Source organism: Protopterus annectens, chromosome 15.part0, assembly GCF_019279795.1.
Source record: "Protopterus annectens isolate FY-2018-M chromosome 15.part0, PAN1.0, whole genome shotgun sequence".
In the NCBI taxonomy this organism is placed as follows: Eukaryota; Metazoa; Chordata; order Ceratodontiformes; family Protopteridae; genus Protopterus; species Protopterus annectens.
The window spans coordinates 284,225,552-284,251,845 of NC_056749.1; positions in this window are offsets into that span (position 1 = coordinate 284,225,552).

A 26,294-nucleotide genomic window follows, 5' to 3' on the forward strand; every position below is an offset into this window, starting at 1 on the left:
ATTTCCAGCTCAGAAATACTACCTTCCTGATATAGTCTGGCTAAAGTTTTATCAATACTCAAAAAACTGTTGGAAACAAAATCAGGGGAAACTATTTTGTATTTCTCAGAGCCAGCTAACATAGCTTCCATCTTACTGTTATAACATTTAGTTTCCATAATAACAATGCCCGCTCCCTTGCCAGCTTTAAGGATTTTAATGTCAGGATTCACACTAAGGCTATCAACTGCTGCCCTCTCTCCCTTAGTAAAATTATGCCATTTAAAAGCAGTTTTACTGCTTAAAGTAGCTCTTATTTCTCTCTCACAAACCTTAGAAAAATGTTCAAAGCTGGATTAAGAGCGGGTCAAATGTGCTCTTCCTTTTTAAAAGAGACACTGGACTAACTTCTGAGTCAGTACTATCACTGTCTGTAGATGTAGAACCAGAATCACAATCAATAGCATCAATAGGCAACCCACCAGAGTTAGCTAAAACACCCAAGCTAGTAACTTCATCAACATCAGTACCATCGATAAAAGCATTACAATTCTTGTTTTTTATGCCCTGTTTTAAGTTAAGTTTTCTGCAAAAAGCTTAAGATCAATTAAAACATTAGTAACAGAAGCCCTTTGTGAGGGAATGAAGTTCAAGACTTTGTGTAAACAGTTTAAACAGTGGTCATCAAGAGTAATGTCTGTAAGATTAAAAATATCTTGGGTGTGTACAAGGTCAGGAAGTGGGCTGTTAGAAGCAGTTAAAAATGTCTCTGTCCTCTTGCTCTGCTTCTTTCTCTCCCTCTCCCTCTCTCTCTCCCTCTCACTCTGCCTCGACTCCTTCTTCTGGAAAAAATCATAGGACTCTGGTCATGGGGCTGAACAATAAAAAATTATCAGCATTAGAGTAAGCAATGGGATCAACATTATCTATATGTTTGAACAATCCATTTTGTGCTGGGAACGTATTTTTAACAGTAAAGTGGTTGGGATCTGTTAAAAACCTCTTGAGACTAGTGCTTTGTCTTTTAACTGCAAGAGAAACCAGAGTGGATTCCTTGAGAATGTTGTGACTTGAAATCAATGAACTTTGTGGTAACAGTTCACTCTGGGCACAAGAACTGTTAACTTTAACAGGAGAACTACCAGCTTCTTCATCTATATTGTTAGTATTCAAAAGAAATACGATGGGTGCTTCTTTACAATTTCTATTAAACAAATCCTGTGCTTCTTCACAAACATTCACATTATGTGCCAAATGCGAAGAGTTAATTACATGACATGAACTAGAAAGTGCATTATTAGAAGCAAAAGGTGTTTTAATCCTAATACCACTGGTTTTAAGTGGGTAAGCATTATCATACTTATATTGCTGAATGTCCCTATAAAGTTTCTTTTTCTTTTTACTAATCAGGATGGCCACATGTCTAGATAACTTCCCTTCTAAAATTAACCATTCTTTTTTCACTTATTGAAAGAACACATGCCCCATTATAGCAGATTTAAGTGCATGATATCCTCGCACAGAGCGTTCAGTTTATTTTGATAGTGTCAGATCAGTAACTTAAGCATTTCCAAGCTGGCTGTGTTAAAAACTGAACAAAGGGAAGTGTAAAGATCGCTGTCCTTATTAATGCCATTGGGGAATCTACTCATCCTAAGGCCTTGAGGTACAACTTTAAGATCTCTACAAGTAGAGAGATATAGAATGTCATACTTGATGCTCTTGTAAACATTAAGATGCTTCTCCAATTTAAAAATTAAATGTCTGCAATGACTCAGAGTAACTTGTTGAGGGTCAGTATGTATATCCAAATTGGAGTCATTAATACCATCCAGACCAATACAGGGGTTAGAAATGTTAGGAGACAACAGTCTATTAATGAAGCAAGCTACATATATATCTATATCTATCTATCTATCTACCTATATATATATATATATATATATATATATATATATATATATATACACACACACACACACACACACACACACACACACACACACACACACACACACACACACACACAGACATGCACAGAAACACACACATACAAAGGCATTCTTCTTTGTGCCTTTTATTAAATCAACATTTTCTTACTTTTTCTTTATTAAAAACTTCTCCTTTGATGGTAAAAGTCATTTAATAAATCACCGTCTCTCATTTTACATTGTTTGTCCAGTTTCATGATGACATGATGTTAAAAAAATATGGCTTTTTGCTATTTTCTTATAGAATAATTTAATATTTCCAATAAAAGATCAGTAGAAATGTTTACTTACCTTATAAAACTGTACATTATTTCACTTTGGCATCAACCCTTTTTAAATATACATAACATATACATTTAAGAACAGTACATATTTTAGATTTTGAAATAAATAGGATAAAACCTTCACTTTTATTTTAAAATATCATTAAATTTGTATACCAGGGTGCAAGACTGATCCCAAATGTATCCATTTCAGTCTCAGGATTGGTATAGAACATAAAATAAAACAGAACTGAAGAGTTACACAAGTAAAGCAGAAACACACTGTACCATAAGATTCACATGTTTAAAATATGTACAGAAGTTTTCAAAATTGTATGAAATAGATGAATAGAAGTTAAGTAGGGGAAAGTATACTACAAATCTTTTATGGAAGCAATAGAAGGGGATATATTTAAAAAAGCAAACGGAAAAGATAAAAGTATATTTGTAATTGTGATAGTGGATATGAACATTTATAACTGTAAGAATGTGCCTTAAACATAGAATGACAGAAATGGGGTTGCAGGGAGTAAGAGAGAGAGAGAAACAAGGCAGAAAGGGGTGACAGAGAGAAACAGGGAGTGAAGTGCTGTGGTAAAATGATTATTTAACTGAGATTGTTGTATGAATTTTAAGAATTTACGTTGGCAGAAAAATTCTGTTTTATGCCATTATTGGCAAAACAGACACACCTTTATGTGAGGTGCTGTATCAGGGCTTTTTGAAGATACAGGGAGGATGAGTCTCTTGTTTTAGCAGTTTTTGTCCCCAGTGTCAATTACTTACCTTTTTTTTGTCAATCATCTCACTTGTAGATCATCAAATGGGTGACGATCATCCAGGTGTGGGCCATCTTTTTGATTGTCATTAGGGTGATTCAATGATTTTTCTTACTTTCGCTTTTTCCACTACCAGTATATACCTGGACAGTCATTTGGGAGAAATATGCAATAGGTAAGCTGAAGAGGAGCCTCCCTCACTTCTACATGGGGAGTTCCCTCCAAGCTGTCATGCCCTTTTCCTCAAAGCATGAGTGGTGGTTTCCGTGGTTCTCACCTGGAAAACTGCACTGCTAAGCATACACCTGAGAGTATGTGCAAACCCTTACCACGTCCTAGGAGAGGTTAGCAGGTTATGCTTCTTCATTATTCCCCCTCCCTGTTTCCTTCAGTGCCAGGGCTTCTACTTTTAAACAATTTCTACCTGAGACATATTCAGGGCTCTATCCCTATGTGCTGGTGCCAGGCAGAGGATCGCACTCAAATTTAATTTATTTATTTTATTTATTTCAGTCTGATAACCAGAGATGTCCACTGGGCCACGAAGAGCCCATTTTCAGTGGAGGCCAGGGGAGAAAAGCTCCAATGAACAGTTACATAGAAATAAAATATACAATCAATTCTTGAGAATATGCAGCATACAATAAAATAATGTGGTAACGTACAATAAATTCACAGAGAAAATACAGCATGCAATACAATAACATGACATTCTTGAACATGATATTGTTTGCCAGAGTACTGGGCCTTGGATGAGAAAGCTGTGGTTACTACATTACTTGTGAGATAATACAGCATGAAGGAATGGAGTATAGGTCTAATATGAATGAAGGTTTTTACTTTTTTCTATTATTGTGTATATGCAGTGAGCCAGGTAAAGGAGTTTTGATTCAGCAGTTGGAAGAGGAAAGATCCTAACGGAGATAATATATTTCATCCACATGGAACCAGCTGGCTTTTGTGGCAACAGAGCAGTTATGTTCTCATCTAGGGGCCAATGTAATAAAATAGCATGTCTTGTCTGATGTTATTAGTAGTGCTGCTAGCTTTTTTTTTTTTTTGAGGATAGGGCATGTATATTTAAGGTGAATTTAAGGTGATCTATGAGGATCCCTTTCCCTGCAGCTACTCTGTGTATTTGAGAGAGCAAGTAGGACATTTTCCAAGCCTAAAATGAGGTATAATTTATTTTTGCTTTGGATTTTTGAATATGCAGTTGGAAAGATAGTGTTTAGTCTAAACAGCGACATATGTTTTTCTAGGAGGAGGATGGACCATTGGTAGCTGAAAGAATTATTCAGAAGAGTCATGTAATAAAATTGTAAAGAATGAAGAAGCTCAGGAGAGGACTGGGAATATATTAGAGAATGCTGGTCCTGGAGATGCCAGCCTCAGTAACAGGTAACCAGTGAGCACATAGTTTTTGGTTATAGGGAGGGTGCACGAGACATTAAGAGGAGGTGACATCAAGAATAGTACTGAGCAACTTGAGTTTAAGTGGATCATTAGACTAAGGGGTGATAGTGGGCATGGACTCAATGATATGGTCCCTATAAAACCTATGCTGAAATCTAAGAACCTAAGACGTTGAATGTTTTTTGCCTTTGTATTGTATTCTTTATGTTTTATACACATGTATATATTTTGTTACATATGCATTTTTATGAAAGTATTATGATTTTTGAACTTAGCTGCTATGCATATGCTTTTATGAGACTGACTGCTTAAATAATTTGAGTGCCTTGATGTCACATGATTAATTAAGGGAGATAGTATATGGTATTTAAACTGAGTTTTTTAGTTTGATAGACATTACCTGAAGAAGCAGCTTAGTCTGTGAAAGTGCTTGTGGAGTCGACAAAAAAAATTTTTTTAGTGAAACTGGCCATTTTGGAGTCCCTCTGTCTTGCTGGATTCATTTTTTGGTTTTCTTTACTGGGACTTCTTTACCAGAAAGGTTGGTATTTGTGTTTGTTCTCTTCTATTAAAATATAAGCAAATTGCTTCCAAGTTACTGTGGTTATACAAGCATGAGTTTCAGTGAGATTCTGCACAAAAATGGGTGGGGGGGGGAGGGTTAAGCATCTCCAAGAGGCATTATTAAATGAGCTCCTAACTGACGGCTGACTCTGAGGTATGTTGTTGTGGTTGCAAGCTGGGAAGGTTTCTCTGTCTTCTCCACCCATGCAAGTTTTAATTGCTTATAATTAAAATGGGCTGAAGAGAGTCATCTAGCTGCACTCTGACACACCCAAAGTAAAGAGTCAGTCAGAGTCAGAAGTTGTTCTCTGATAGTGTAGTAAGTGAAATAAATGATTAAGCCAAGTTTAAAAGAACTGCATGAGATACAGTGGTATAAAGGAAAGTACTGGTGAATGCAAATAAGTGCATAGGATGAAGTCATAACTGTATCCGGAGTTGCTGATTCTAATGCTATAACTTTTAAAGAAGACAAAGCATAGTGTTTTGATTCAGAAGCTGATGGAGAACCTGGGTACTGTGAAACTGCAACAAGTAGTGCTCCTGGGCCACTTGACCTTTCTGAGGCAAGAGACTATAAACATGTAAAAAGTTAAAGAAACCACAATAAGTAGGAATAGTAATCTGTCAAAGGAAATAATTGATCTAAACATACACTGCACAGTAAGAAAGTAGTAAAGTGTTACTGCTGTGTTATATCTCATGTCTGTATTATATAATACTTAACATAATAGTACACATACTGTACAAGAAAATGGCCACTGTGCTATATTTTTTGAGCTAAAGCTTGCTGACAACAGAAAAGAGATAGCAAAAGCTGAAACAAGAGGTTTCTGAATATAAAGAAGGATTAGTAAAGATGGAAAAGCAATACAAATATGAAATGGCAGAAATAGAGAATATAATGTTTAGTTTTCAATAGGGTCAAACATGACTGACAGTTAACCTTTGAGCAGCTGAAATGTAAATCAGGCAAAGAGATATGTACTCTGTCAGAAAGTGTCAACATTATTGGAAAAGGATTATACAAATGTGCATAAGCAAATGGTTATGTTCACCAATGCTTAATCTGAGATTACTGAGCAAGATAGGGAAATACAAGACATAAAAGTATTTTCTTTAAATTGAGCTGCACAATTTTCTTCTTCTTTTGGCTTTTCCCAGTTAGGGCCGTCACAGCGGATCACCTGTCCACTCATGATTGGCAGTGGAGTTTTATGGTGTCAAGTTGCCAGCCCAGTGCCCAACCTTCCACAGAAGGCACACACATGCACGCACTCACACCTAGGGCCAATTTAGAGTGTCCAATCCACTTACAGCATGTCTTTGGGATGTGGGAGGAAACTGGAGTGCCCAGAGGAAACCCATGTGACCACAGGGAGGACATGCAGACTCTGCACAGAAGGCACCCCAGCCAGGGATCAAACAGAAGAACCTCTTGCTGTGAGGCGGCAACGCTAACTGCTGCACCACCATGGCAATAACATACAAATTAAGCTGCATAGTGAGTTACAAAATCTGTGAAGGGAATTAAATGAAATAAAGAAAGAAGCTGTGGTTCATAGTTCAATAGCTGTAAATGAACTGAGAAATGAATCTCACAAAAGACTCCCTAAATGGATGGCATACTTCTTGAAACAGCATATTACAAATCTGAAATATATACATAAATTAATGTAAACAGGTGGAATATTGTTCAAAAAATATGCAAAGCATGAAGCTGGAGCCATTTGGCTTTACGAAAAAAACATGGAGGATGAAAGACCTGAAAATGAGAACAAGGTCCTACAATGCAAGTGTAAGAAACCTAGTAGATGGTTTATGGTTATGCTATGAATTGAACTTCATGGAAGGTTGTCATCAGTGGTTTGAGCAATGCCATAGATGAGCAAAATATTAGTAAAAAAATTTTAGTAAATGTGGACATCTTTTGGAAGTCATTATTTCTAAGAATATAATAACTTTGTTTACCTTTGTGACATTTAAAAGTTTGGCAAGTACCAGAAAGGCCAGAGATGCATGTGATGGACTGCTTTAAACTTGTGGATCAGTGTATACCAAGTAATTGTGTGTCAGAATACTTACAAAAGAAGGTATTCATTAAGTATCAATGGACACAACTACTGTACAGGAAATGGATGTTTGGGCAGTACCCTGCTGCCACTGACAAGGATAACCAGCTATACAGGAAGTTTTTGGCCAAATAGATTCCTCACATCTCTAAGTATGAAAGTGAAGTCATGTAGCACAGTCACAAAGTAAAGTACTATATGATGATATGGCCCATATGGGTAAACCAAAAGTGTCATGTGACAAAACTGTAAAAATGTATCCAGAAGTGCTCTGTGGTTAGGTCGTCCATGAGGGCACAAAAAACAAAGGAGATGTTTGGTGTGGTAGAAGAGGGGCATTTCCTTATATCATGCCCACTCCTCTCTTAAAAAAAAATATGTGTGAGATAGCAGCAAGATTAGAAAAAGTTGGTTCCAGGGGCTAAGGCCTGAGAGAGAGAGAGAGAGAGAGAGAGAGAGAGAGAGAGAGAGAGAGAGAAGCAGGGAACAGATAGTTCTCATGGGTTTGAGACAGAACTATATATAATCTATACTATGTATGTAAGTATGCATGTATCTATATATCAATCTATCAAAAAAGGGAAAACTAGCTGTACAGGAATAATAGTAAACATATTGTTAAATATACTGTTGTTATAAATTCTAATGTAAGATCTGTATTAAAGATCATGTTTAAACCATGGTTTATTAAGTAAAAATGAAAGATGAATGCCTTCACCCTTATTAGAGCATTGTCATATCTAAGTTACACATATTTTTCATTTATTGACATTTGATTACTGGGAAAGTCTGACTGGGTGGAAACTCATTTTCATTGGAGGCCTGGGGAGTAAAGCTCCAAATTATTACAAAACATTTTAAGAACAATAGTGTTATAGTCTTCAAAAATAAAACAAAAACATCTGCAGTTTAAATAATTATAAAAATTAGCCATTATATATATATATGTATATATATATATATATATATATATATATATATATATATATATATATATATAAAACATTGGTAAAGAATCAATACAAGGTACATGACTATCATTTGATATTTCAAGAAATGTAATACATTTTATAGAGAAATTAAAGGTAAGTTAGTCTAATACAAAATAGGAATTGCAATATGAAGTGAGGAAAAAATACACTTATGGTTTTGTCAGTTTTGGGATGCATGGCTAGGCTTAAAAAGGCTCTTGTGGTCATTAGCTAATAAACACCTATGAACCTATGGTATATTTAGAGAGAAAGTCAGGGAAGAGAATTAGATAGCAGTAAGAAAGTAACTGTAGAAGGGGGATTAAGGAGGTACAATGAATGAAAAGGTACGTCTTCACATTTAGGGATATAATTTATCTTGGTTTTGAGCAAGGAGAGAGAGAGATTTTAGCTAGGGAGTCTATCAGAGTGGCTTTGAAAGATGGGAGGGAGGGTACAGACCTGATGGATACAGGTGAGGAGTTCCATGCCTTAGCAGCCTTGTACGAGTACAGACAATGCCCAGCAGATTTTCTAGGTTTCTAGACAGGAGTTTTTACTCACTGGATCACAATGACCAACTGGAAGCACAGTTGCGTATAATGTTTTTTAGTGCTGGACAGGCAGACGGATGCTGGATAATTTTTATAGTTGCTAAGATGTTGTGTATATGTTAGTTGATGTGACAGTTCTAACCAATTTAGGCTTTTCAGTGCTATACAGTGGTGGATTCTGAAAGGATCATGTGCTGCAAATTTATCAACTTTGTTATAGTGTTGTTCAAGTCTTAATTTTTGTGAAGCCTGTAGGTTATTAAGGATGGAAGTGCCATAAAGAAGAGCGGGGAGGAGATAAGTAGTGGCAAAAGTAGTTTTAGTTGCATTGATGACAATGTTTTTGGCTGTGTAAAGCATTCCTAGTTTTAATGATTTTTTTATGCAATTCTGTATATGTAGATCGAATGTAAGATTATCATCCACTATCAACCATAGTAGTTTGCTATGAGAAGTGACTTCAAATGGTTGTATTATCAAGCCAGAGGACTTTAAATTTTGTTTTTTCATGGGAAAAGGATTTGGGAAAAAAGTAGTAGTTTGGTCTTTTTTGTGTTGAGCACGAGTTGTGTTACAAAACCATGTTTCAGTGGCTGTTAAAGCTTCTTGAGTAATTTTTTGGAGGTATACTATGTTGTCAGATGTGCAAATGAGAGTGGAATCATCTATATATTGTTTTAGGGTGGCCTGTTGTGTGGAAGTATAGAGGGTGTTGGTGAAAATGATAAAGAAGAGGGACCTAGGATAGACCCTTTTAGTACACCTGTGGTGACTGGGAGGTAAGGAGAGAGCATGGAGTGCCATTTTACTGACTGATACCTATTGGATAGGTGGATTTTGAACTACAGAAGAGTGGGCTGAGAGAGGCCTAGTTAGGAAATTTGAAGTAGAAGTTTGCTGCAACAAACTGTGTCGAAGGTTTTAGACAAGTCTAGAAATAAGGAGGAGACTAGTTTGCCATATAAGTAATAAGTAATATATGCTTTTCTATTTTTCATATAAAAAGCCAAGTAAATTACAATGAATACATTCAACAGCAGTTAAACAGATCACATTCAATGACAGTGACTGGAACAGTACCAGTGCTACATACATAGTTTTTATTTACATACGTGCTACATATGGATCCCCTTCACTTCACCGACACGCACAACGCTGACACACAAATCACCGACACCAAAAGACCGACAACACAGATGACCGACAAGGTGAGAACCCGACGGACTCGGTAAGTGTGCGATAGAGTGAGGGATTTAGTGTTAGGGAGCGGACAGGTAAGTGTGCGATAGTGAGGGACTGTAGTTTTAGGGGCGGGTTAAATGAGTTAGGGTTAGGGTGCGGGTAGGGTAAGTGTGCGATAGTGACGGACTATGTGTTTAAGGGTGGGTTAAGTGAGTTAGGGTTAGGGTGCAGGTAGGGTGTGTGTGCGATAATGACGGACTGTAGGTTTAGGGGTGGGTTAAGTGAGTTAGGGTTAGGGTGCGGGTAGGGTAAGTGTGCGGTTGTGTCGGACCTTAGGGTTAGGGTTTGGGTTAAGGTTATTGCATGTATGGTTGTGTGTATTGTCGGTATTGTGTGTTATCGGTCTTTTGGTGTCGGTGATTTGTGTGTCGGCGTTGTGTGTGTCGGTGAAGTGAAGGGGATCCGCTACATACATAGTTTTTATTTACATACGTGCTACATACATAGTTTTTACTTACATACATGCATTTTTATTGTAACTGGTGCTGTTTACTCCTTATCTAAGTAAGTGCAAGGCTAAAGGAGCAGGAATTGAATAAATGTTGCTAAGGTTATACGATATATTCTAACCACTGTATAAAATTCATCACTATGTCCGTGTTTATGTATTGTTACTATGCTGGAGCTTTTCTCCCTGGGCCTCTGCTGAAAATGGGTTTCTGCCCAGTTGGACTTTCCTGGCAAACAAATGTAAAATAAATATATAATGTTTATTAATACAGTTTGATTCCTTTTGTATACTGTAAATGTAAATTTACCTATGTCACAAGTGATAATTCAATAAAGGTATTTAAAAAAATAAAGATCATCTAGCAAAAAAAAAGGGCAGTGTGTATCTGGCTGTTAATCAGTGTGCAAAGTGTAGTGCCAGATTGCAATGTAAACATCTAGTACTGCATTTTTGGTATACTGCTATAGTAAATAAAACAGATGGCAGTGAGGTTCACCTCGGTGTGAAGTACTGTGATGCTAGAGGGAAGGAGCATCATGGTTACCTAAACTCAAAAAAAGAATTATGCTGCTAAGGGCAGAGGTGTAATTAGGACTTAGCAGCTGTGTGTGAGTCAAGGAGGTATTTGAGAAGAGAGAAAAAGAGAATAAAGCCAAATGCCCTCAGAGTTTGTTGCAAGACAAGCTAAAATAAAAAAAACAAGTGTGAAGATATGTGAAATTCCTAGGCTCAAAACACATAGTGGTGGGGAAAGAGAAAGGGTCAGAGATGGGGCACACAAAAGGACAGAATCAAGACGCACCTAAAATTATGTAAAACGCATATGTAAATACTTACTTGGATGTACTTGATGTCTGTACCAAATCATCTTCACCAGACTGTCTTTTGCTTTTCTGTGCATGTGCTTGAACCTCCATAATCAGTTCTCTGACTTTCTCTGCAATTGGACCTACCTTGGCTTCTGCTCGTTTGTCCTCATTTCTTTGACTGTTACATAGTATGCATCCTACCACCCTTTTCATGCACTTCATCTCCATCACCTCTAGCTTTCTCAACTTCTCTGTCTTTACAGCCCAGGTTTCTGTACCATACAGTAGTACTGGTTGCACCCTTGTTTTGTAAACCTTACTTTTTAGCTTCTTTGGCATTCTTCTGTCATACAATACCCCTGACATATTCTGCCAGATGACTACATCCCCTCTGATTCTTGCATTGGCATCCTCATTAAGACTTCTCTTCTTCTCAACCAATTCTCCCAGATACCTGAAGCTGTTAACATGTTCCACTATTTTCTCTTCATCTCTTTCTCAACTTCTTTTAATTTCCCCCATTTGCTGTCATTACAGCCATCTTACCTGCAGTTTCATCCAATGTACCTTCAGTTTTGCATTCCATTCCCGTATCCTTTGCTGAGGTTCTTGCTCAGTCTCTCCTGTAATGCCACATCATCTGTGTACAGCAGCTTTGTTTGACCTGTCCTCTCTGATCTGTTCACTAATGTAGCCTATCACCAGTATGAACAGCACTGGGCTCAGAGCTTAGCCCTGATACATACCCAATCCAAATGGAAACCCCTTTGCAAGAATGAACACTGTTGATACTTGAGTCTCTGGGCCCTTGTACAGAACCTTCACTAATTCTATCAATATTTCTGGGACATTCAACCACTGCAGAACTACCCATATCTGCTTTCTTGGGACCTTGTTATATGCTTTGTCAACATCTAGGAATGCCCAGTTGGACCTTTTCCTCATGTCTAGCTACTTCTCAACTGTCTATTGCATTGCAGACATTGGGTAAGTTGTGCTACAGCCTGATCTGAAACTGAACTACTCATCTCCTGTCTTACTTTCTACTACTCTGCATATACATTTATCAAGCACCCTCTCCAGAACATTCATGCAGTGTGGCAGGAGTTTGGTACACTGTACTGCCCCACAGCTGTGGATATCCACCTTTGTTCTTGTACACTGTCACTAGTATGCTTATTCTTCAGTCATCTGAGTCATGCCTTTTTCTAAATATTGCTATCAGTACCTTTAGGAACTATTTCGTCCCTCTCTCACCTAATATCTTGATCATATCTGCTGAGCTTACTGCTTTACCTGACACTATTTTCCTTAGCTCTGTTCTTAATTCTTCTAGGCTGGGGTCCTCTTCTTCTATTATCATAGGCTATGTCTGGAGCAGTACAGCTTCTGTGGGTGTTTCTTCATTTATAAGATGCAAGAAGTATTCCTTCCTTCTGCATTTGATGTCCTCTGACTGGTGAGCAGGTTGTTGCTGACATCACTTATGAAGAGAGCCTGATTATCTTTTTTATCTTTCTGTCTTTGCAATCTGATACAGTTTCTTTGTGTCATCTACTCAGTCACTTTCCAGAAGCTGTTACAGTGCCTCTGATGACATGCTCTTTGCTACTGCAACTCTTTTCTTAGCCTCTTTGGTAGCCAGCCAGTATTCTTTCTTAGCTTGGCCCATCTTTTCTTGTTCCCATTATTTTCCTGCACTCCTCCTTTCTTTTGATGACTTCTGGACTTCTGCATTCCACCACCAGCTTTCCTTATGTTCCTTTGCATCCATACCTGGCTTAGTTGTACATCTGTTCTAAAGTTCTTCCACATGTTGTTTTGAGACACTGCCATTCTTCTTCAACTTCATGTATTTGCTATGCTTCCTGATGTGTTATTACCCTGAGAAATTCCTTAAAATTCAGCTTGTCTCTGTTGACCTCAGAACCTTCTCTGATCACTATTTTTTCACTGGAGATGACTTTGCAATGATTGATTCTACCCAGTGCCCTTTCCTTACTAGAAGGAAGTCTATGTGAGTTGCAAGTCTAGAATGGCCTGTTTATTCCTGTTGCTCCATCTGTATGGACCCTGGCAATCCTCATATTCTGTTCTGTCTATCCAGATATGTGCATTCAGGTCATGCATTATCAATACCAATTCATGTTGTCCAGCTTTATCTAGCAGACCCCATACTTGCTATCTGAATGCACTTTTTCTTCTCTGTCACAACTCTGTTGTGGTGCATAGCTTGAGATTATGAGTAGTGTTCTATCCTTACGTGGCAGTCTGACTGTTATACATCTATCGCTAATACTGACAACATTCCTCACTCGGTTTTTAAGCCTCTCTTTCACTACAATTCCCACACGATTTTTAGCTTGTCCTCCTACTAAGTCGTAGACTCTGTATCCCAAGCCAAGTGGCTTTGTTACACTGCCCTTCCAACCTGTCTCCCAGATACATATCTTACCCAGCCTCCTCCTCACTTCCATGTAACCCACTTCCAAGCTGCGGTCCTGTCATTGAACCTATACTGAGTGTAGCACTTCTTAGTTTATATTTGCCATGTTGATTGGTTTTATGACTCGCTTTTGCTTAACACAGCTATCCGAGGTAACCCAAGCTGGGCAAATAGCCACCGGATGGCCAGTAGTTTATTAACCCAGGGCTGCTGGGCTTTATGATGGCCACACTCTGGCCAATAGGGACACATATACCCCTTCTACAGTTAGGAGGGAGTGTAGGTTATAGTAGGCTGAGACCTGAACCCACTTAACACCCATACCCAAATTTTAGCAACATTAGTCAACAGGAATGAATCATCTAGATCTAATTTTTATTCCAGGATAGGTCTCAGTAAGAAAACTGCAATGGTTTCCTGAAGGACAGCCTCCCTTGATCACTTCCTATCTCACAAGGATCAAATAGGCCATTGAGGTCATGGAAAGGCTGCTACCAAGCAGTTGGGTGAGAAAGTTATATAACAATAAGCAAATTAATTACACGTGGATTCATTATTGAAAGATTAGTATTATTCTGTTTTATTCATTGTCTTTTCAAACTGTTGCTAGCATGATTATTAACTTGAATAAAAAGCTGCATGAAATATAAAGGGATAAAAATAGAAAGTTTGCCAAGCTGACAAACATATAATAGCTTAAATATATTTTGGCATCCATGTGAAGGAGTATGTTATTGAGAAACAAAGTCTGTAATAACTACGCAGATGGCAGTTGCAAGGACATCCATGAAGTAAAGAAATGTAACATCAAGTTTCAGCTAGTGCTGGAACACCACGTTTCAGATAATGCAAGACAGAGTTTCCACGGATCATCAAACTATAAAGAACCAAGGACAAGGGAACAAAGGAAAATTGTTATACAAGGGAAAGAACTGTATTACATCAGACTTTGAGAAAAATACCAGACCTTCTGTTATAAATGTAACTATGCATAAACAGACTTTGGGAATTTGCTATAGAAAGCTGACAGCATATGTGTTGTGTGTTTGTAGAACCAAAAGTCAAATGTAACAGAAATGTCATACTAACTAAAGCAGTTTACTGAAGCAGTTTGCCTCCATGTATTTATTGTACTTAGTACAATCCAGTATTTAAAAGTAGCTGTTCATACTAAGAGTTAATATACTGTGATGTGTATTCATGTAAATGCAACTAACAGCAAGATAAACAGAAAGACGTGCATAGAATTCACAGAATTCTTCAATGGTGAGCCACAGTTGACGGACTGCATGGTTTCTCCTTGTGACAACTACAGCTACTTTTTCATTTTATTCAGTTTGTACGTCCAGTTGCAAAGCAAACATTTGCCTCCTTCTTCTGCACAGTATCCAGTAGCAGAACAGTGCATCTCTGCAAGTTTCACAGGTCCTGTACATTTGCACAGCTGAATCTGCCAGCTGTGTTGACCAACTTTTGGGAGAATCAACGAGGGACTTCCACGCTTTCTCGACGGAAGATTTGGCCTCCTTCCACACAGAAACTGGTAATTCTTTTCTTTGTTTCTCATTCTACAGCATGGATGTCACATAAACAACAGAACTGTAAAGTGTACCACTACATTTCAGGTACACAGTAGTAATAGTCCAGCACATGTATTGCCAGGATTTAAAGAATGGTATAAACACAACTGTAGCACATGCAGTACTTTATTAGTTAATGTTAATGTCAATGCTTTATGTAAATGCATTATGTTTATCTTAAACAGCAATATCATTGTATGACAGTAAACATTTATGTCCTGTCACCACATGTAAAATGTTAATTTCAGAGTTATAATATCAGTCAAGTCAGTTATTTACAAAATCTTCTGTACATCTTGCTAGACAAAAGTGGCATAAACACACTGCACATTACAAAACAGATAAGAACAGAGACAAAGTTCATGGTGAACTGACAAAAAGATAAACTTCTAAGACACAGTCAGAGTGAATTCAAAAAGTTCAGACAACATATGCAAACACTTTTTCAAAAGTGCATAAGAGCTTTAAAGTCAGCAAAACAGAATACTGACAAATATAGTCTGGTTAATAAACAGTTAAAGAAACAGCAGTTAACTGAATGACTGAAGGTACGAGTAAGTGCTAAAAGAGTTAAGCATCTCAAATGCGCAGAAAAAAAAAAGTATGTGAGCTCAAATCTTACCAGGCTGGAATGGGTAGTTGCAAGAAATGTTGCCTAAGATAAAATGTTACTGGTACTGAAATCTATAAAGGCAAGGAGACAAGACTGGTTGTCAGGCCAAATGGCTTACATTTTTCTAAAATATTATTGATAAATATTCACATCCAGCATTAAATAAAAGTCTACAAAAATCCTGTTTGGTAATTGTAATAAGACTTTACAATTCTTGCACGTAAATACTACACCGAGTACAGTCAGTACATGGGCTATGGTTTGCAGTTAAAATAAATTATGCAGGTTCCTTTACAAAAAGGGAGAGTACAAATAGCCACTAGTACTACAACTTTAACAGTATAGGCAACAGCAAAAGCTTTATAAAAATAATCAAATCAAAAAGCAAATGTGTAATACTAATGCATTACATCTAGGTAACAGCCAAAGGGCAAGCATACATTCAATTCTCACAGCATAAAGCAAATAAACAATACTGCAGTAAAATTATGTATACTGCAGGGGGAAGTGCATGCTTTCAATTTTACACTAACTGTGTAAACAGTACTGCAGTAAAATTATGTATACTACAGGGGGAAGGGCATCCTTTCAATTTTACACTAGCTGTGTAAACAGTACTGCAGTAAAATGATGTATACTACAGGGGGAAGGGCATGCTTTCACTTTTACACTAACTGTGTAAACAGTACTGCAGTAAAATGATGTATACTACAGAGGGAAGGGCATGCTTTCAATTTTACACCAACTGTGTAAACAGTACTGCAGTAAAATTATGTATACTACAGGGGGAAGGGCATCCTTTCAATTTTACACTAGCTGTGTAAACAGTACTGCAGTAAAATGATGTATACTACAGGGGGAAGGGCATGCTTTCAATTTTACACTAACTGTGTAAACAATACTGCAGTAAAATGATGTATACTACAGGGGGAAGGGCATGCTTTCAATTTTGCACTAACTGTGTAAATAATACTGCAGTAAAATTATGTATACTACAGGGGGAACGGCATGCTTTCAATTTTACACTAACTGTGTAAACAATACTGCAGTAAAATTATGTATACTACAGGAGGAAGAGCATGCTTTCAATTTTACACTAACTGTGTAAACAATACTGCAAAAGAGACTTAAAGGTGCAAAGTGGTAATACCAAAAATACATTTTAATTTTTCAAGTAATGTAATTAGCAGGCTTCAGTTTAATGCTAGGTTTAAAAACTAGACTGAGTGTACATTACAGCCATGTATATACAAAAGTAATCTGTACAAGCAAGTGTATCCTGTATGGCGTATAGTAAATGGTTTATCTATATAAATAGAGTAACAAGTCATAGCTCGACATTTGTGACATACATGTTTTTTTTTTCAAAAAACAAGATTGCAATGCCTTTGCAATAAAATTCTCATGCATTGTCAATAAATTGCAGCATAAAACATCACTGTATACCGTCATATTCAGATTCATCCAGTTCTAATAGTAATGGTTGTCATCATTGTGTTGACAATATTAAACTGTGTTAACTTGCTGTATTAAAACAAAATCTAAAGGTATTGTTTCCCAATGAGTTTCTAGTTAATAGCAATATAACTTAACTAAAAACAGTTTTAAATTTAAAATAAAATAGAGGGAATGTATACAGTGATAGATATGTTTAAATATGTATAAATGCATGTGCACATCTATTTGCTAGTTAGATGCATATACACATCTGTTGCTATAATATATGCAGAAATAATATAGTTACTTAAATATGTGTATTTCTGTTTGGTAGCACACATATATTCTGGTACAACTTGAGACAAGCTGAATGTTCAGTGTCTGGAACATGTTTTAAGGACTATAGATAAAAATGCAGCTGCGAGACAAGGCAGCATTCAACACAGACATCTGCATTTCATTTGCATCATTCTGAACATCAAAGCAGAGGGAATTACAATATTTCACGAATGCTACACAAAATAAAACACGAGACAATTTCAGTTGTAAAAAGCATACAGCATGTATGTTTAAAAAATTAACATTTAACACAAATATAACAGCATGGTTAGCTAAACAAGGTCAGGCATACATAAAAGACTGACATAAACATTTCACTAAACAGCTCTATTTCTATTAAATGCTGTACATTACCCCCTGAAAATGTAACAGTTCTGACAAGGGGAAGACATCATGCAAAAATGTCACAGTGTGTAGACAATAACACAAAAATAAGAATAAACTCAACAGAGGAAAAAAAAGTATGATTTTTACCAATACTCTGTTTATTTGTATAAACAACACAGTATTACAAAAAAAAGGACCATGGGTTAAAATACTTACCATTCTGGGTAATAAACCAGTAGTTCATGCAGATCAAATGGTAAAATACCATCCACTTGTACCATGATAGGACATTACCAAAAGACAATATTGCACTTCAATATTACATTTCCACGTTTTAAAGATACCAAATGCAGATTTAAAAGAGCTTGGTATAAAAACTAGTAAAACAAGATATCTCACAGATTATACATTTACAAGCACAAGGAAATCCTACTATTTAGTAAGTCATTACAAGTATCTTTGATAGACAGATTACTATTTAGTATAAATGGACAATATTTCCTTCACATTTCAAAATGTTTGTTAAAGTGGCACCACAGTTTGTATGTGTGGTTTCAAATAACCCAGTGTTAATAGTAAAAGACTAAAACAGAAGTGTACACTGCCCATAATTGGTGGAACATATTTAAAGAATGGTCATTATCTGGGACCAAATTACTAAATTGGTTAATACATCTTGTGTTAATAGTTTTAAAAGTCATAATAATAATAATAATAATAATAATAATAATAACAGCTTACAATAGTTTATATGCTGTAGGTTACAAAGAGTTGCAATAACTCAACAAGTCATGATTATAAATATGAGCAAAGTGGTAAATGCTGTAAATAGCAATGCTGATAAAACAAATGCAGTTTTTTTCTTTTTCTGAAGTTTAGTCCGTTCCTCAAAAATACAATAAGGGGGAACTGACAGATTAGTATTATTCTGTTTTATTCACTGTCTTTTCAAACTGTTGTTAGCATGATTGTTAGCTTGAATAAAAAGCTGCATGAAATATAAAAGGTTAAAAATAGAAAGTAGTATATGTGCTGGCAAACATATAATAGCTTAAATAGATTCTGACATCCATGTGAAGGAGTATGTTATTGAGAAACAAAGTCTGTAATGACTACGTAGATGGCAGCTGCAAGGACATCTATGAAGTAAAGAAATGTAACATCAAGTTTCAGATAGTGCTGGAACATCATGTTTCAGATAATACAAGACTGAGTTTCCATGGATCATCAAACTACAAAGAACCAAGGACAAGGGAACCAAGGAAAACTGTTATACAAGGGAAAGAACTGCATTACATCAGACTTTGAGAAAAATACCAGACCTTCTGGTATAAATGTAACTATGCATAAACAGACTTTGGGAATTTGCTATAGAGTGCTGACAGCATATGTGTTGCATGTTTGTAGAACCAAAAGTCAAATGTAACAGAAATGTCGTACTAACTAAAGTAGTTTACTGAAGCAGTTTGCCTCCATGTATTTATTGTACTTAGTACAATCCAGTATTTAAAAGTAGCTGTTCATACTAAGAGTTAATATACTGTGATGTGCTTGGATGCAAATGTAAATAACAAGAAGGAACCAACAGGAAGGCAGTACAGAATTCTTCAATTATCACTTACAGTATGGTTTCTAATATCTGAAGACTTTCTAGACTGGAAAATAATAAAACACTCCTCTTTTGGACTGACACTCTGATATGATTTCAAGAACCACTGTTACAATCTTTAATGTTTAGAGGTTAAGAGGTATTACCCTGTCTGTAATCCTTTGCATTTGTGTGCCAGGCTTAACCACCAGATTTTTGCAGCCTTGCAGCTCTCCTCTCTGATGCGCACGAGCAACCACAATTGTAATTGCTTGGTAACCTCTTATAAATTTCTAATTGTTTTAGTTCTTTTCGACTCCCCACAGCTGACCATCAACTGTCATCAGCATCCTTCCTAATTCACAATGCTGACCACATCTGCCTAAGATTCATCTGTGTTATCCTGGATCCATGTCCTGGGCCAGTGAGGAGACTGGAGATTATGGTGCAATTTCATATTGTTGCTGTAAGAGTTTTTTGTTATGCCCTAACACTTCTTATCCAATCATCCCTTCATGCCTACTTGTTAAGCATCCAGGGATGACCATTTAATTGGGGTGTGTTGGCATATCATCCTGACTCTACAGTGGCTTAGCCAATATCCCCCACCTATTTCCTCTCAGGACCACATCTTCCTCTTTTGTCCCCAGTCTTCATCAGGGATCATCTGTGAAGTATGTACAAGTGCATGCCCTCACCTACAGAATGAACATGCCCATCCTTTCTTGCCAGAGCTCAGCCAATCAAGCCACTAATCAAACCCAGGTTGCCTAGGCGATAGTCAGGGCTTTATCCTAATACACTCTGAGACAATCCAAGAATTTGCTCAAAGAGGTTATAAACAATCTAAGCTAAATGAAATGAGAGATAAAGTATTTTCGCAAAGACAGCATACTGCCTGCCCCTACTTCAGTAATAGGGTATTTGATGAAAGGATAGAAAGAGATTCAATACAAAACATTAAAAATAAAATTAGATATGTTACCACATATAATGCCAGGAATTCTGAAGTAAAGAATATTATAACAAAAAACTGACACATTCTGAGAGCCATTCCTCAGCTTAATCAAATTATTGACAGCAAACCAAGTTTTGCATATAGAAACTGTAAGAGGCTGAAACAAAAAAATATGTTATAGAGAGATGAGACAGAGTTTTAGTACTAACAACAGGCAAACCACTGCAAAACAAGGTGCTTTTCCCTGCTATAACTGCAGTTGCTGTAAGCATATATTTATTGGTGAGAATATGTTTATCCATCCTAATACACAAACAGTATATTTTTCGCTGGTATGTGACTAAAACCAATGTCATTTATCTTGCTACATGTATAGAATGCTCTGCCTTCTATGTCGGAAAGAGTAGTAAAAGGTTAAAGGATCAAATAATTGAACATCGTTCTGAAATACAGAGGAAGATTCAGACAAATGCTCTAACTGTAAACATATTGGAACATGGTGATAGTCATGAATTCAAATTTAGAATTATTGATATGGTTTTAGGAACATTAGAGAGGGAAATGTAAATAATACCCTTGATGTTAGGGAATATACATGGAGTTTAAGATTAGAAGCTGATAGATATCCAGGGGAGAACACTTCTGTTAGTTTGAAATCTATTTTGGTTGAGAAGCAAATGCGATATAAGTAAATAATGTATTATTGCTTATGTATTAGTTGAAGTGTTATATGTTTTTTTATTTTATTTTATTCTATTTTAGGAGTGGTTTTATATTATTTTAGTAGTTAATGAATGATCCAAGTTGATTGGTAGGTTGTGTCATTTGCATTTTATTGAAACTATTAAATGATTTGTATTTAATAATCTGTTTAGATGCCATTGAAAAAGGGTTATGCCCGAAAGCTTTGCCATGTATGAATTAAAGTGATTTTTCTAGTGTATAACGGGTAACATTTTCTGGCTCAAAGTCTGTTTTGCCTTTATCCTAATACATCATGGTGCTGGGAAACTTCATATTTTTAAAGGTAGATTAGCAGTTATGTATCAATTTAATAATTAATTGCTAATTTTAAGCATTTTGTTCCAGATTCTTCATCATCAACTCTAATATTGCATTATCCAGATAGTGATTCAACCTGTTCTTTATGCCTTTTTTGATTTCTAAGACAAGCATACTGAAGTAAAGCCTAGAAACTGAACACAGGTAAAAAAATATTTAAAATTTAAATACGCAGAATATATCTATGAAAAATCTGAAAAAAATGAAAACAAACGAATAAATTCACTATATTTCTTTAAACAGCTGGATAATTGTTAAAATGTAGCTATGCAAACTATTTAAACTATGCCATTAGATGAAATAGATAAGCTATTTGACTTTAATAATTATATTGTTAGATTAAGCAACTAAAGATATAGCTGCAAGGGAAAACAAACATATCTGGCACACCAATAAATCTTCCAAGAAGTATGTTTTTTACCTATGTGTAGGTAAAGTTTGCTAATCAGGTAAGCGTAAATGTAAACTAAATTAATACATAGTTTGCAGTCACTGTTACCTTCAAACTCAGAATGTTCTTGTTAGAGCGAAAGGTAATTAATTTTTAGGAGCATGAATGCTTTCTGCATTGTTATCACATGAAAACCATTTCTTGAAACTGGTGTCATGCTACAGCAGCTGGCGTGAGCTAAAAGCTGCAGGCCTGTTGCAGTTTTTATCTTCATTTAGTCTGTTAAACAGTTCACAAAAACAATCTCTTTAAGAAATGTTTCTGTCTTTTATTTATTATAAGAAGGCAAAGCTGGACAAATTAGCAGTCCCATGGGGTTATGAAAATCCATACAAGAAAAAGATAGCAGAAGGAATTATGAAAACCAGCTGGAAGCAAACTGAAAAAAAGAAAGAAAGAAACAAGTTCAGAAGTATCATATGTAACCTTAGAGAGAGAAAATGTTATTTAACAGATGTTTGCAAAAATAAGTCACTTTATCACTCTGTTTGGTGTTTTGCTTTAATCTGCAAATATGCAAATTCAGATGTTAACCAAAATACAATTATATTATGTAGAAACTACTGTAAGTCATAGCTTCCTTTCTGTCCTGTGTTTGTGCACAGTTTTGGTCAGGTATGAGATACTGCTTGCTTTAATACAGCCTCAGGATAGTTGGAGAAATTGAAAATACTCTCCCATTAAAGCAAGAGGTTTTGAGAAATGTTAGTACTAATTTCTGTAACATGTTACTATGCTAGAGCAACTAATAATATATATATATATATATATATATATATATATATATATATATATATATGGTTCTACCTGACATAATCGAAACCCCAGAACACCGACAATGAAATTACCGACACCACATAACCGGCAGTGCAAAAACACGAAACCTCACATGCCCGACAACGAAATAACCGACAGTACACAAACACGAAACCTCATACACTGTACACACCACAATAACAACAATCAACAAACAAAACACATCCCCTGTCCAAAAACCACAGACACAACACAAGCACACCAAAATCCCTACAAACCCACACTAAACCACACATACATAACTATCTACAACCCTAACCCAAACCATAACCCTAAGGTCCGTCACTATCGCATACTCAGCTAACCCGCGCCCTAACCCTAACTCACTTAACCCGCCCCTAACCCAAAGACTATCACTACCGCACACTTACCTAACCCAGTCCCTAACCCTAACTCACTTAACCCACCCCTAACCCAAACACTATCACTACCACACACTTACCTAACCCGCACCCTAACCCTAACTCACTTAACCGCCCTAACCCAAAGACTATCACTACCGCACACTTACCTAACCCAGTCCCTAACCCTAACTCACTTAACCCACCCCTAACCCAAACACTATCACTACCACAGACTTACCTAACCCGCACCCTAACCCTAACTCACTTAACCCGCCCCTAACCCAAAGACTATCACTACCGCACACTTACCTAACCCAGTCCCTAACCCTAACTCACTTAACCCACCCCTAACCCAAACACTATCACTACCACACACTTACCTAACCGCACCTAACCCTAACTCACTTAACCGCCCCTAACCCAAAGACTATCACTACCGCACACTTACCTAACCCAGTCCCTAACCCTAACTCACTTAACCCACCCCTATCCCCACAGACCGTCAATATCCACACTTACCTTACTCGCACCCTAACGTCCGTCACTACCGCATACTTACACAGCCTTTTCCCATGTCGGCATCCTCGGCGTCGGTGTTTTCATCCATTGCGTCGGTCTTCTGCATTGTCGATCTTCTGGCGCTCGCGATTCGCTTGTCGGTGTTTTCCGCTGTCGATGATGTCAGGTAGACCCATATATATATATATATATATATATATAGAGAGAGAGAGAGAAAGAGCGAGAGAGAGAGAGAAATATCATACACACACGTGCCCATTATACAGCATTTTGAAAGGAGCACTAAGAAATGCGTAAATGTATTATCTACAGTACTATTCACTCACTAGAAACATTGACTCTAGCAATGCTCTTTTATTATGTATCACTAAGACATTCAGCACTGCTGGAGACTCTACTCATTACACATCAAACTCTGGAATGAAATCCTCAACCAGTTAAAAGAGATAGAAAACTTAAATAGTTTCAAAACATTGTTTAAATAGCTTCTATGCCAAAGATGGCTCTGTTCTTCCTGCTCACCTGGCTAGTTTTACTCAGATTACTTTTGTCCAACTCTTACAGCCACTTTGCTTCCCAGTCTTTTGTACCTCATCACTCCTCCTCATACTGCACTTATTTGCTAAACTTTTACTTGTCCTCTCTCTCACACTGCTCCACTAATTACAATTCTTCCTCTGTCCATTTATCTTCCTGTTCATTTCCATAACTTGTCCTTTCACATCTCTCAGCACTTTTTAACTACATTCTACTTGTCTCTCTATAAAGTATTAGCAAACCCAAAAACACCCCAGTTTGATATTTTCCCTGCAGCCATCATCATGCTGTAAATACGTCAGTTGTTACTTTATGTTATTCCTCTATTCAATAGCCACTTTATGTTAATGTCTCTCTTTTTGTGTTAAAATGTTATGTCTGTGCAATAAATATTTAAAAATTATGTAAATAAGCTTACGTATAGATGTTTTTATCCTGTAATTATAAATGTACATCATACGTAACTTAAAGGTGGATGTTTTCTCCCCAGGGCTCCTCTGAAAATGGGTTTTACCCAGTTGGAATTTTCCTGGTCAACAATGACAAATAAATAAATAAATGATATTAACACAGACAGAAAGAAATGCTAGCTTCAGAGTTTGAGTGTCAGAAAATTCATGACTATGTGTATAAAAGAGAGATTAAATTTGAGACTAGTCATAAAACCTTTGTAATACATATTGAGAAAGTCATTATAGAAATTGCCAGCAAGACCAAGAACATTGTTAACACTTTACAAATATAATATGGTGCATTACAAGCTATGCAAACTGATGCATATTCATTATTTGCTGAGAAGAGCATATCTGGATGAATACAAAGAAGACATACTAGAAGAAAATCCTGAGATTCTTTGGTTTGTGACACAAATTTCAGTAACTTCTAAGAAACAAAAGAAAATAAAGACAGCCAATAGAGAAGGTATGCAAATGCAGTTATTGACTGAATAATAATTTCTGGATGACTATATGATTGCAAACATCTTCATACACTGATGCAGCTATGTTATATTCAGGGAAGAATTAGTATGCATCAATGGTCTGTTGTTTAAATGTGAACAAGCCATAATTCCATCACCAAAGAGAAATCAAGTGCTTCTGAAGACCCATGAGCCTCATTTGTTTATGCATAATTGCAAGTAAAGACCACATCATATAGTGGGGTTGGGAGGGTGGCCTAATGGTTAAGGTGTTTGCCTTACAAACACAAGGTGCGGGGTTTGAGTCTCACAAGGGATAACTGGCTAAGCTTAAAATGGCTCACAAGGGCAGTTAGCTTAGTATGAACCTATGAAACATATGAAGCAAAACTATGACTGCACAAATATAGCAAATGGTACCAAACTACATGGGAAGAACGTGTGTAAAAACTGATGTCAGAAAGAGAATCTGATATGTCATGGGATTTTAATTTGAACTTGGATAATAATAGGAGATAATTTGTTTCAGCACAATCATCTCTTCTTCATAGTATCCAGAAAATGTGAAACTGAAAGATACTACATTTATTTTAGAAAACCTGCTTAAATCAGGACCTGCACAAGTGATGTAGCTTAACAGTCCACAATTTGTTGGGTACGAATTAAAAAAAATGTTGAGATCCTATGCATTTCATCAAGTCTCAGTTTCATTATTTATTTATTTTATTTGACATTTGTTTACTGGGAAAGTCAAAATGGGCCAGAAAGTGCCCATTTTCAGTGCATGCCCAGGGAGAAAAGCTCCACAATCACAATTTTTCAAAAATCAAGCACAGACATTTTAAATCACAAAGCATTATGTTACACTATAAACCATGAGTGAAAAATGTAATGAAAATAAAACATCAAACATATATTTCGTATAAAGTCAATGAAAAGGGACAACATGAGTTGGAAAAAATATATGAGGAAAAACTCAGTAGTCATATCATTTGTTAAATACAGAAGTGTGTGATCAATGAGACCTGAAATAATTATAATAAGATATTTTAAAGAGACGTATGATTATATGATTAGAGACACTGAGGGGGAATTGAGAGATGTCTTAGTATGATTGATGGTGTTTATATTATGGATATAGAAGGAAGAAGGATGGAGAGGAGATTATAAGAAGAGTGTTGCTTAGGTGAGTAGGGAGGAAGGAGAAAGGGGTAGAGGAAAGGTCTGCAGAGATGAAGTGGGTAAGGTATGTTAGTGGGAAAAAGAA